The sequence below is a fragment of the Schistocerca piceifrons genome, chromosome 4 (genome assembly GCF_021461385.2).
Source record: "Schistocerca piceifrons isolate TAMUIC-IGC-003096 chromosome 4, iqSchPice1.1, whole genome shotgun sequence".
Classification (NCBI taxonomy): domain Eukaryota; kingdom Metazoa; phylum Arthropoda; class Insecta; order Orthoptera; family Acrididae; genus Schistocerca; species Schistocerca piceifrons.
Window position 1 is genome coordinate 1,305,537 of NC_060141.1, and position 11,377 is coordinate 1,316,913.

Sequence of the window (11,377 nt, forward strand, 5' to 3'; positions counted from 1 at the left end):
CTGTCTTCATTTTTCGCTTTTCAGTCGCTACTCCTGGCAGCCAGCCTTTTTCCATATCACCTTTCTGTTGTGACAAAGAGACTTCCTCAAGCATTTTAAACGGCCGTAAGGTACGAAACTGCAGTAATTAACTCAGTTTGAAGGAGAATGTGCCAACCAAGTTTGCCAGGAAGTCTTTGAAAACGACAAAACAGTACGAATCGGGCGGTATGCTCCGAAATACGGTAGCGCCTGCCTATCGTTCTGCAGCGGCGTACAGCTCCAAGTTCGATTTCTAATCATAAATTTATTCTTTTGTCGTCTCGCCTCCTCCCGCAGACGTTTCTCGCGCTTGTGCTGTCATATGGACCGCGACCCGAGCGGCAGCGAGCGGCAGTCGAGCAAAGTCGGGACAAGTCGGGACGGAAGGGGGGACAGGCGCCAATGCACCGCGCAAATTACGCAAATATCTGGAAGCGCGGCGTGTGTCAGCCAGGTGAGAAAGCCTCCGTCGGTCCAGCAGGACACTGCCACACCCCGCGCAGTCCGCCCGCCGCCCGACCGCGCGCGCAAGCCCCGCGCCGGATAACAGGAACAAGGCGCGTCGCCAGCGAGTGTCGGAGGCCACACGCACCAAACGAATGACAGGCGGTGCACCGAGCAGCTGTGTTGTGCGTGTCTCACCTACGTTCGGCAGTCGCCTCTGAGACGCCGAGGCGAGCGCGCACTCCGCGCCACCTTCGAGGTGGAAAGACGAGCTTTGCGTCAAATGTGCCACGGAAAGCAGCGATTGCGTGTGTTGCGAGAAGAGGCGAATGCTTCTTCTGGGGTGCGGCTACAGTATAAGGACGCCAACGGCCATACCATGTTGAATACACCGGTTCTCGTCCGATCACCGAAGTTAAGCAACATCGGGCCCGGTTAGTACTTGGATGGGTGACCGCCTGGGAACACCGGGTGCTGTTGGCTCTATCTCATTTTTTCATTTTTACGTCGCTGCACCTGCCAGCCCTCTTTTCATACTAACTTTCAGGTGTTGACAAAGATGCTTCCACAAGCATTTTGAACTACTGTATCAAACGCAAGATACGAAATTACAGTAATGAACTCAGTTTGAGCAAGAATGCGCGAAGGATGTGTGCTAGAACTCCTTGAAAATAACAACACACTACGAATCGACAGATGAGTTCTGAAATAAGTCAGGGCCTACTGTTTTGTAGCAGTGCTAAATTCCACAATGTAAATAAACAAAAAAAAAAAAAAGAAATAAAATCTTCCGTTCTCGTCCGATCACCGAAGTGAAGCAACAACGTTAGTAGTACTCGGAAGGGTGAGCGCCTGGGAACTCTGGCTGTCTTCATTTTTCGCTTTTCAGTCGCTACTCCTGGCAGCCAGCCTTTTTCCATATCACCTTTCTGTTGTGACAAAGAGACTTCCTCAAGCATTTTAAACGGCCGTAAGGTACGAAACTGCAGTAATTAACTCAGTTTGAAGGAGAATGTGCCAACCAAGTTTGCCAGGAAGTCTTTGAAAACGACAAAACAGTACGAATCGGGCGGTATGCTCCGAAATACGGTAGCGCCTGCCTATCGTTCTGCAGCGGCGTACAGCTCCAAGTTCGATTTCTAATCATAAATTTATTCTTTTGTCGTCTCGCCTCCTCCCGCAGACGTTTCTCGCGCTTGTGCTGTCATATGGACCGCGACCCGAGCGGCAGCGAGCGGCAGTCGAGCAAAGTCGGGACAAGTCGGGACGGAAGGGGGGACAGGCGCCAATGCACCGCGCAAATTACGCAAATATCTGGAAGCGCGGCGTGTGTCAGCCAGGTGAGAAAGCCTCCGTCGGTCCAGCAGGACACTGCCACACCCCGCGCAGTCCGCCCGCCGCCCGACCGCGCGCGCAAGCCCCGCGCCGGATAACAGGAACAAGGCGCGTCGCCAGCGAGTGTCGGAGGCCACACGCACCAAACGAATGACAGGCGGTGCACCGAGCAGCTGTGTTGTGCGTGTCTCACCTACGTTCGGCAGTCGCCTCTGAGACGCCGAGGCGAGCGCGCACTCCGCGCCACCTTCGAGGTGGAAAGACGAGCTTTGCGTCAAATGTGCCACGGAAAGCAGCGATTGCGTGTGTTGCGAGAAGAGGCGAATGCTTCTTCTGGGGTGCGGCTACAGTATAAGGACGCCAACGGCCATACCATGTTGAATACACCGGTTCTCGTCCGATCACCGAAGTTAAGCAACATCGGGCCCGGTTAGTACTTGGATGGGTGACCGCCTGGGAACACCGGGTGCTGTTGGCTCTATCTCATTTTTTCATTTTTACGTCGCTGCACCTGCCAGCCCTCTTTTCATACTAACTTTCAGGTGTTGACAAAGATGCTTCCACAAGCATTTTGAACTACTGTATCAAACGCAAGATACGAAATTACAGTAATGAACTCAGTTTGAGCAAGAATGCGCGAAGGATGTGTGCTAGAACTCCTTGAAAATAACAACACACTACGAATCGACAGATGAGTTCTGAAATAAGTCAGGGCCTACTGTTTTGTAGCAGTGCTAAATTCCACAATGTAAATAAACAAAAAAAAAAAAAAAGAAATAAAATCTTCCGTTCTCGTCCGATCACCGAAGTGAAGCAACAACGTTAGTAGTACTCGGAAGGGTGAGCGCCTGGGAACTCTGGCTGTCTTCATTTTTCGCTTTTCAGTCGCTACTCCTGGCAGCCAGCCTTTTTCCATATCACCTTTCTGTTGTGACAAAGAGACTTCCTCAAGCATTTTAAACGGCCGTAAGGTACGAAACTGCAGTAATTAACTCAGTTTGAAGGAGAATGTGCCAACCAAGTTTGCCAGGAAGTCTTTGAAAACGACAAAACAGTACGAATCGGGCGGTATGCTCCGAAATACGGTAGCGCCTGCCTATCGTTCTGCAGCGGCGTACAGCTCCAAGTTCGATTTCTAATCATAAATTTATTCTTTTGTCGTCTCGCCTCCTCCCGCAGACGTTTCTCGCGCTTGTGCTGTCATATGGACCGCGACCCGAGCGGCAGCGAGCGGCAGTCGAGCAAAGTCGGGACAAGTCGGGACGGAAGGGGGGACAGGCGCCAATGCACCGCGCAAATTACGCAAATATCTGGAAGCGCGGCGTGTGTCAGCCAGGTGAGAAAGCCTCCGTCGGTCCAGCAGGACACTGCCACACCCCGCGCAGTCCGCCCGCCGCCCGACCGCGCGCGCAAGCCCCGCGCCGGATAACAGGAACAAGGCGCGTCGCCAGCGAGTGTCGGAGGCCACACGCACCAAACGAATGACAGGCGGTGCACCGAGCAGCTGTGTTGTGCGTGTCTCACCTACGTTCGGCAGTCGCCTCTGAGACGCCGAGGCGAGCGCGCACTCCGCGCCACCTTCGAGGTGGAAAGACGAGCTTTGCGTCAAATGTGCCACGGAAAGCAGCGATTGCGTGTGTTGCGAGAAGAGGCGAATGCTTCTTCTGGGGTGCGGCTACAGTATAAGGACGCCAACGGCCATACCATGTTGAATACACCGGTTCTCGTCCGATCACCGAAGTTAAGCAACATCGGGCCCGGTTAGTACTTGGATGGGTGACCGCCTGGGAACACCGGGTGCTGTTGGCTCTATCTCATTTTTTCATTTTTACGTCGCTGCACCTGCCAGCCCTCTTTTCATACTAACTTTCAGGTGTTGACAAAGATGCTTCCACAAGCATTTTGAACTACTGTATCAAACGCAAGATACGAAATTACAGTAATGAACTCAGTTTGAGCAAGAATGCGCGAAGGATGTGTGCTAGAACTCCTTGAAAATAACAACACACTACGAATCGACAGATGAGTTCTGAAATAAGTCAGGGCCTACTGTTTTGTAGCAGTGCTAAATTCCACAATGTAAATAAACAAAAAAAAAAAAAAGAAATAAAATCTTCCGTTCTCGTCCGATCACCGAAGTGAAGCAACAACGTTAGTAGTACTCGGAAGGGTGAGCGCCTGGGAACTCTGGCTGTCTTCATTTTTCGCTTTTCAGTCGCTACTCCTGGCAGCCAGCCTTTTTCCATATCACCTTTCTGTTGTGACAAAGAGACTTCCTCAAGCATTTTAAACGGCCGTAAGGTACGAAACTGCAGTAATTAACTCAGTTTGAAGGAGAATGTGCCAACCAAGTTTGCCAGGAAGTCTTTGAAAACGACAAAACAGTACGAATCGGGCGGTATGCTCCGAAATACGGTAGCGCCTGCCTATCGTTCTGCAGCGGCGTACAGCTCCAAGTTCGATTTCTAATCATAAATTTATTCTTTTGTCGTCTCGCCTCCTCCCGCAGACGTTTCTCGCGCTTGTGCTGTCATATGGACCGCGACCCGAGCGGCAGCGAGCGGCAGTCGAGCAAAGTCAGGACAAGTCGGGACGGAAGGGGGGACAGGCGCCAATGCACCGCGCAAATTACGCAAATATCTGGAAGCGCGGCGTGTGTCAGCCAGGTGAGAAAGCCTCCGTCGGTCCAGCAGGACACTGCCACACCCCGCGCAGTCCGCCCGCCGCCCGACCGCGCGCGCAAGCCCCGCGCCGGATAACAGGAACAAGGCGCGTCGCCAGCGAGTGTCGGAGGCCACACGCACCAAACGAATGACAGGCGGTGCACCGAGCAGCTGTGTTGTGCGTGTCTCACCTACGTTCGGCAGTCGCCTCTGAGACGCCGAGGCGAGCGCGCACTCCGCGCCACCTTCGAGGTGGAAAGACGAGCTTTGCGTCAAATGTGCCACGGAAAGCAGCGATTGCGTGTGTTGCGAGAAGAGGCGAATGCTTCTTCTGGGGTGCGGCTACAGTATAAGGACGCCAACGGCCATACCATGTTGAATACACCGGTTCTCGTCCGATCGCCGAAGTTAAGCAACATCGGGCCCGGTTAGTACTTGGATGGGTGACCGCCTGGGAACACCGGGTGCTGTTGGCTCTATCTCATTTTTTCATTTTTACGTCGCTGCACCTGCCAGCCCTCTTTTCATACTAACTTTCAGGTGTTGACAAAGATGCTTCCACAAGCATTTTGAACTACTGTATCAAACGCAAGATACGAAATTACAGTAATGAACTCAGTTTGAGCAAGAATGCGCGAAGGATGTGTGCTAGAACTCCTTGAAAATAACAACACACTACGAATCGACAGATGAGTTCTGAAATAAGTCAGGGCCTACTGTTTTGTAGCAGTGCTAAATTCCACAATGTAAATAAACAAAAAAAAAAAAAAAGAAATAAAATCTTCCGTTCTCGTCCGATCACCGAAGTGAAGCAACAACGTTAGTAGTACTCGGAAGGGTGAGCGCCTGGGAACTCTGGCTGTCTTCATTTTTCGCTTTTCAGTCGCTACTCCTGGCAGCCAGCCTTTTTCCATATCACCTTTCTGTTGTGACAAAGAGACTTCCTCAAGCATTTTAAACGGCCGTAAGGTACGAAACTGCAGTAATTAACTCAGTTTGAAGGAGAATGTGCCAACCAAGTTTGCCAGGAAGTCTTTGAAAACGACAAAACAGTACGAATCGGGCGGTATGCTCCGAAATACGGTAGCGCCTGCCTATCGTTCTGCAGCGGCGTACAGCTCCAAGTTCGATTTCTAATCATAAATTTATTCTTTTGTCGTCTCGCCTCCTCCCGCAGACGTTTCTCGCGCTTGTGCTGTCATATGGACCGCGACCCGAGCGGCAGCGAGCGGCAGTCGAGCAAAGTCGGGACAAGTCGGGACGGAAGGGGGGACAGGCGCCAATGCACCGCGCAAATTACGCAAATATCTGGAAGCGCGGCGTGTGTCAGCCAGGTGAGAAAGCCTCCGTCGGTCCAGCAGGACACTGCCACACCCCGCGCAGTCCGCCCGCCGCCCGACCGCGCGCGCAAGCCCCGCGCCGGATAACAGGAACAAGGCGCGTCGCCAGCGAGTGTCGGAGGCCACACGCACCAAACGAATGACAGGCGGTGCACCGAGCAGCTGTGTTGTGCGTGTCTCACCTACGTTCGGCAGTCGCCTCTGAGACGCCGAGGCGAGCGCGCACTCCGCGCCACCTTCGAGGTGGAAAGACGAGCTTTGCGTCAAATGTGCCACGGAAAGCAGCGATTGCGTGTGTTGCGAGAAGAGGCGAATGCTTCTTCTGGGGTGCGGCTACAGTATAAGGACGCCAACGGCCATACCATGTTGAATACACCGGTTCTCGTCCGATCACCGAAGTTAAGCAACATCGGGCCCGGTTAGTACTTGGATGGGTGACCGCCTGGGAACACCGGGTGCTGTTGGCTCTATCTCATTTTTTCATTTTTACGTCGCTGCACCTGCCAGCCCTCTTTTCATACTAACTTTCAGGTGTTGACAAAGATGCTTCCACAAGCATTTTGAACTACTGTATCAAACGCAAGATACGAAATTACAGTAATGAACTCAGTTTGAGCAAGAATGCGCGAAGGATGTGTGCTAGAACTCCTTGAAAATAACAACACACTACGAATCGACAGATGAGTTCTGAAATAAGTCAGGGCCTACTGTTTTGTAGCAGTGCTAAATTCCACAATGTAAATAAACAAAAAAAAAAAAAAAGAAATAAAATCTTCCGTTCTCGTCCGATCACCGAAGTGAAGCAACAACGTTAGTAGTACTCGGAAGGGTGAGCGCCTGGGAACTCTGGCTGTCTTCATTTTCGCTTTTCAGTCGCTACTCCTGGCAGCCAGCCTTTTTCCATATCACCTTTCTGTTGTGACAAAGAGACTTCCTCAAGCATTTTAAACGGCCGTAAGGTACGAAACTGCAGTAATTAACTCAGTTTGAAGGAGAATGTGCCAACCAAGTTTGCCAGGAAGTCTTTGAAAACGACAAAACAGTACGAATCGGGCGGTATGCTCCGAAATACGGTAGCGCCTGCCTATCGTTCTGCAGCGGCGTACAGCTCCAAGTTCGATTTCTAATCATAAATTTATTCTTTGTCGTCTCGCCTCCTCCCGCAGACGTTTCTCGCGCTTGTGCTGTCATATGGACCGCGACCCGAGCGGCAGCGAGCGGCAGTCGAGCAAAGTCAGGACAAGTCGGGACGGAAGGGGGGACAGGCGCCAATGCACCGCGCAAATTACGCAAATATCTGGAAGCGCGGCGTGTGTCAGCCAGGTGAGAAAGCCTCCGTCGGTCCAGCAGGACACTGCCACACCCCGCGCAGTCCGCCCGCCGCCCGACCGCGCGCGCAAGCCCCGCGCCGGATAACAGGAACAAGGCGCGTCGCCAGCGAGTGTCGGAGGCCACACGCACCAAACGAATGACAGGCGGTGCACCGAGCAGCTGTGTTGTGCGTGTCTCACCTACGTTCGGCAGTCGCCTCTGAGACGCCGAGGCGAGCGCGCACTCCGCGCCACCTTCGAGGTGGAAAGACGAGCTTTGCGTCAAATGTGCCACGGAAAGCAGCGATTGCGTGTGTTGCGAGAAGAGGCGAATGCTTCTTCTGGGGTGCGGCTACAGTATAAGGACGCCAACGGCCATACCATGTTGAATACACCGGTTCTCGTCCGATCACCGAAGTTAAGCAACATCGGGCCCGGTTAGTACTTGGATGGGTGACCGCCTGGGAACACCGGGTGCTGTTGGCTCTATCTCATTTTTTCATTTTTACGTCGCTGCACCTGCCAGCCCTCTTTTCATACTAACTTTCAGGTGTTGACAAAGATGCTTCCACAAGCATTTTGAACTACTGTATCAAACGCAAGATACGAAATTACAGTAATGAACTCAGTTTGAGCAAGAATGCGCGAAGGATGTGTGCTAGAACTCCTTGAAAATAACAACACACTACGAATCGACAGATGAGTTCTGAAATAAGTCAGGGCCTACTGTTTTGTAGCAGTGCTAAATTCCACAATGTAAATAAACAAAAAAAAAAAAAAGAAATAAAATCTTCCGTTCTCGTCCGATCACCGAAGTGAAGCAACAACGTTAGTAGTACTCGGAAGGGTGAGCGCCTGGGAACTCTGGCTGTCTTCATTTTTCGCTTTTCAGTCGCTACTCCTGGCAGCCAGCCTTTTTCCATATCACCTTTCTGTTGTGACAAAGAGACTTCCTCAAGCATTTTAAACGGCCGTAAGGTACGAAACTGCAGTAATTAACTCAGTTTGAAGGAGAATGTGCCAACCAAGTTTGCCAGGAAGTCTTTGAAAACGACAAAACAGTACGAATCGGGCGGTATGCTCCGAAATACGGTAGCGCCTGCCTATCGTTCTGCAGCGGCGTACAGCTCCAAGTTCGATTTCTAATCATAAATTTATTCTTTTGTCGTCTCGCCTCCTCCCGCAGACGTTTCTCGCGCTTGTGCTGTCATATGGACCGCGACCCGAGCGGCAGCGAGCGGCAGTCGAGCAAAGTCAGGACAAGTCGGGACGGAAGGGGGGACAGGCGCCAATGCACCGCGCAAATTACGCAAATATCTGGAAGCGCGGCGTGTGTCAGCCAGGTGAGAAAGCCTCCGTCGGTCCAGCAGGACACTGCCACACCCCGCGCAGTCCGCCCGCCGCCCGACCGCGCGCGCAAGCCCCGCGCCGGATAACAGGAACAAGGCGCGTCGCCAGCGAGTGTCGGAGGCCACACGCACCAAACGAATGACAGGCGGTGCACCGAGCAGCTGTGTTGTGCGTGTCTCACCTACGTTCGGCAGTCGCCTCTGAGACGCCGAGGCGAGCGCGCACTCCGCGCCACCTTCGAGGTGGAAAGACGAGCTTTGCGTCAAATGTGCCACGGAAAGCAGCGATTGCGTGTGTTGCGAGAAGAGGCGAATGCTTCTTCTGGGGTGCGGCTACAGTATAAGGACGCCAACGGCCATACCATGTTGAATACACCGGTTCTCGTCCGATCACCGAAGTTAAGCAACATCGGGCCCGGTTAGTACTTGGATGGGTGACCGCCTGGGAACACCGGGTGCTGTTGGCTCTATCTCATTTTTTCATTTTTACGTCGCTGCACCTGCCAGCCCTCTTTTCATACTAACTTTCAGGTGTTGACAAAGATGCTTCCACAAGCATTTTGAACTACTGTATCAAACGCAAGATACGAAATTACAGTAATGAACTCAGTTTGAGCAAGAATGCGCGAAGGATGTGTGCTAGAACTCCTTGAAAATAACAACACACTACGAATCGACAGATGAGTTCTGAAATAAGTCAGGGCCTACTGTTTTGTAGCAGTGCTAAATTCCACAATGTAAATAAACAAAAAAAAAAAAAAGAAATAAAATCTTCCGTTCTCGTCCGATCACCGAAGTGAAGCAACAACGTTAGTAGTACTCGGAAGGGTGAGCGCCTGGGAACTCTGGCTGTCTTCATTTTTCGCTTTTCAGTCGCTACTCCTGGCAGCCAGCCTTTTTCCATATCACCTTTCTGTTGTGACAAAGAGACTTCCTCAAGCATTTTAAACGGCCGTAAGGTACGAAACTGCAGTAATTAACTCAGTTTGAAGGAGAATGTGCCAACCAAGTTTGCCAGGAAGTCTTTGAAAACGACAAAACAGTACGAATCGGGCGGTATGCTCCGAAATACGGTAGCGCCTGCCTATCGTTCTGCAGCGGCGTACAGCTCCAAGTTCGATTTCTAATCATAAATTTATTCTTTTGTCGTCTCGCCTCCTCCCGCAGACGTTTCTCGCGCTTGTGCTGTCATATGGACCGCGACCCGAGCGGCAGCGAGCGGCAGTCGAGCAAAGTCGGGACAAGTCGGGACGGAAGGGGGGACAGGCGCCAATGCACCGCGCAAATTACGCAAATATCTGGAAGCGCGGCGTGTGTCAGCCAGGTGAGAAAGCCTCCGTCGGTCCAGCAGGACACTGCCACACCCCGCGCAGTCCGCCCGCCGCCCGACCGCGCGCGCAAGCCCCGCGCCGGATAACAGGAACAAGGCGCGTCGCCAGCGAGTGTCGGAGGCCACACGCACCAAACGAATGACAGGCGGTGCACCGAGCAGCTGTGTTGTGCGTGTCTCACCTACGTTCGGCAGTCGCCTCTGAGACGCCGAGGCGAGCGCGCACTCCGCGCCACCTTCGAGGTGGAAAGACGAGCTTTGCGTCAAATGTGCCACGGAAAGCAGCGATTGCGTGTGTTGCGAGAAGAGGCGAATGCTTCTTCTGGGGTGCGGCTACAGTATAAGGACGCCAACGGCCATACCATGTTGAATACACCGGTTCTCGTCCGATCACCGAAGTTAAGCAACATCGGGCCCGGTTAGTACTTGGATGGGTGACCGCCTGGGAACACCGGGTGCTGTTGGCTCTATCTCATTTTTTCATTTTTACGTCGCTGCACCTGCCAGCCCTCTTTTCATACTAACTTTCAGGTGTTGACAAAGATGCTTCCACAAGCATTTTGAACTACTGTATCAAACGCAAGATACGAAATTACAGTAATGAACTCAGTTTGAGCAAGAATGCGCGAAGGATGTGTGCTAGAACTCCTTGAAAATAACAACACACTACGAATCGACAGATGAGTTCTGAAATAAGTCAGGGCCTACTGTTTTGTAGCAGTGCTAAATTCCACAATGTAAATAAACAAAAAAAAAAAAAAGAAATAAAATCTTCCGTTCTCGTCCGATCACCGAAGTGAAGCAACAACGTTAGTAGTACTCGGAAGGGTGAGCGCCTGGGAACTCTGGCTGTCTTCATTTTTCGCTTTTCAGTCGCTACTCCTGGCAGCCAGCCTTTTTCCATATCACCTTTCTGTTGTGACAAAGAGACTTCCTCAAGCATTTTAAACGGCCGTAAGGTACGAAACTGCAGTAATTAACTCAGTTTGAAGGAGAATGTGCCAACCAAGTTTGCCAGGAAGTCTTTGAAAACGACAAAACAGTACGAATCGGGCGGTATGCTCCGAAATACGGTAGCGCCTGCCTATCGTTCTGCAGCGGCGTACAGCTCCAAGTTCGATTTCTAATCATAAATTTATTCTTTTGTCGTCTCGCCTCCTCCCGCAGACGTTTCTCGCGCTTGTGCTGTCATATGGACCGCGACCCGAGCGGCAGCGAGCGGCAGTCGAGCAAAGTCAGGACAAGTCGGGACGGAAGGGGGGACAGGCGCCAATGCACCGCGCAAATTACGCAAATATCTGGAAGCGCGGCGTGTGTCAGCCAGGTGAGAAAGCCTCCGTCGGTCCAGCAGGACACTGCCACACCCCGCGCAGTCCGCCCGCCGCCCGACCGCGCGCGCAAGCCCCGCGCCGGATAACAGGAACAAGGCGCGTCGCCAGCGAGTGTCGGAGGCCACACGCACCAAACGAATGACAGGCGGTGCACCGAGCAGCTGTGTTGTGCGTGTCTCACCTACGTTCGGCAGTCGCCTCTGAGACGCCGAGGCGAGCGCGCACCTTCCGCGCCACCTTCGAGGTGGAAAGAC

The 11,377-nt window shown here is 52.4% G+C and overlaps 8 non-coding genes across 8 annotated transcripts; all 8 read left to right on the forward strand.

Annotated features, from left to right (window-relative positions):
• The first annotated feature begins 829 nt into the window (after positions 1-829).
• On the forward strand, positions 830-948 carry LOC124797069. Its single transcript, XR_007016877.1, has one exon. It is a non-coding gene; the product is annotated as a 5S ribosomal RNA (ribosomal RNA).
• A 1,211-nt stretch (positions 949-2,159) lies between these two features.
• LOC124797080 lies at positions 2,160-2,278 on the forward strand. Its single transcript, XR_007016878.1, has one exon. It is a non-coding gene; the product is annotated as a 5S ribosomal RNA (ribosomal RNA).
• A 1,212-nt stretch (positions 2,279-3,490) lies between these two features.
• On the forward strand, positions 3,491-3,609 carry LOC124797091. The gene has a single exon (XR_007016879.1). It is a non-coding gene; the product is annotated as a 5S ribosomal RNA (ribosomal RNA).
• A 1,211-nt stretch (positions 3,610-4,820) lies between these two features.
• On the forward strand, positions 4,821-4,939 carry LOC124796588. The gene has a single exon (XR_007016796.1). It is a non-coding gene; the product is annotated as a 5S ribosomal RNA (ribosomal RNA).
• A 1,212-nt stretch (positions 4,940-6,151) lies between these two features.
• LOC124797103 lies at positions 6,152-6,270 on the forward strand. The gene has a single exon (XR_007016880.1). It is a non-coding gene; the product is annotated as a 5S ribosomal RNA (ribosomal RNA).
• A 1,210-nt stretch (positions 6,271-7,480) lies between these two features.
• LOC124797114 lies at positions 7,481-7,599 on the forward strand. The gene has a single exon (XR_007016881.1). It is a non-coding gene; the product is annotated as a 5S ribosomal RNA (ribosomal RNA).
• Positions 7,600-8,810: 1,211 nt separating this feature from the next.
• Positions 8,811-8,929, forward strand: LOC124796480. The gene has a single exon (XR_007016774.1). It is a non-coding gene; the product is annotated as a 5S ribosomal RNA (ribosomal RNA).
• Positions 8,930-10,140: 1,211 nt separating this feature from the next.
• On the forward strand, positions 10,141-10,259 carry LOC124796492. The gene has a single exon (XR_007016775.1). It is a non-coding gene; the product is annotated as a 5S ribosomal RNA (ribosomal RNA).
• Positions 10,260-11,377: the final 1,118 nt, after the last annotated feature.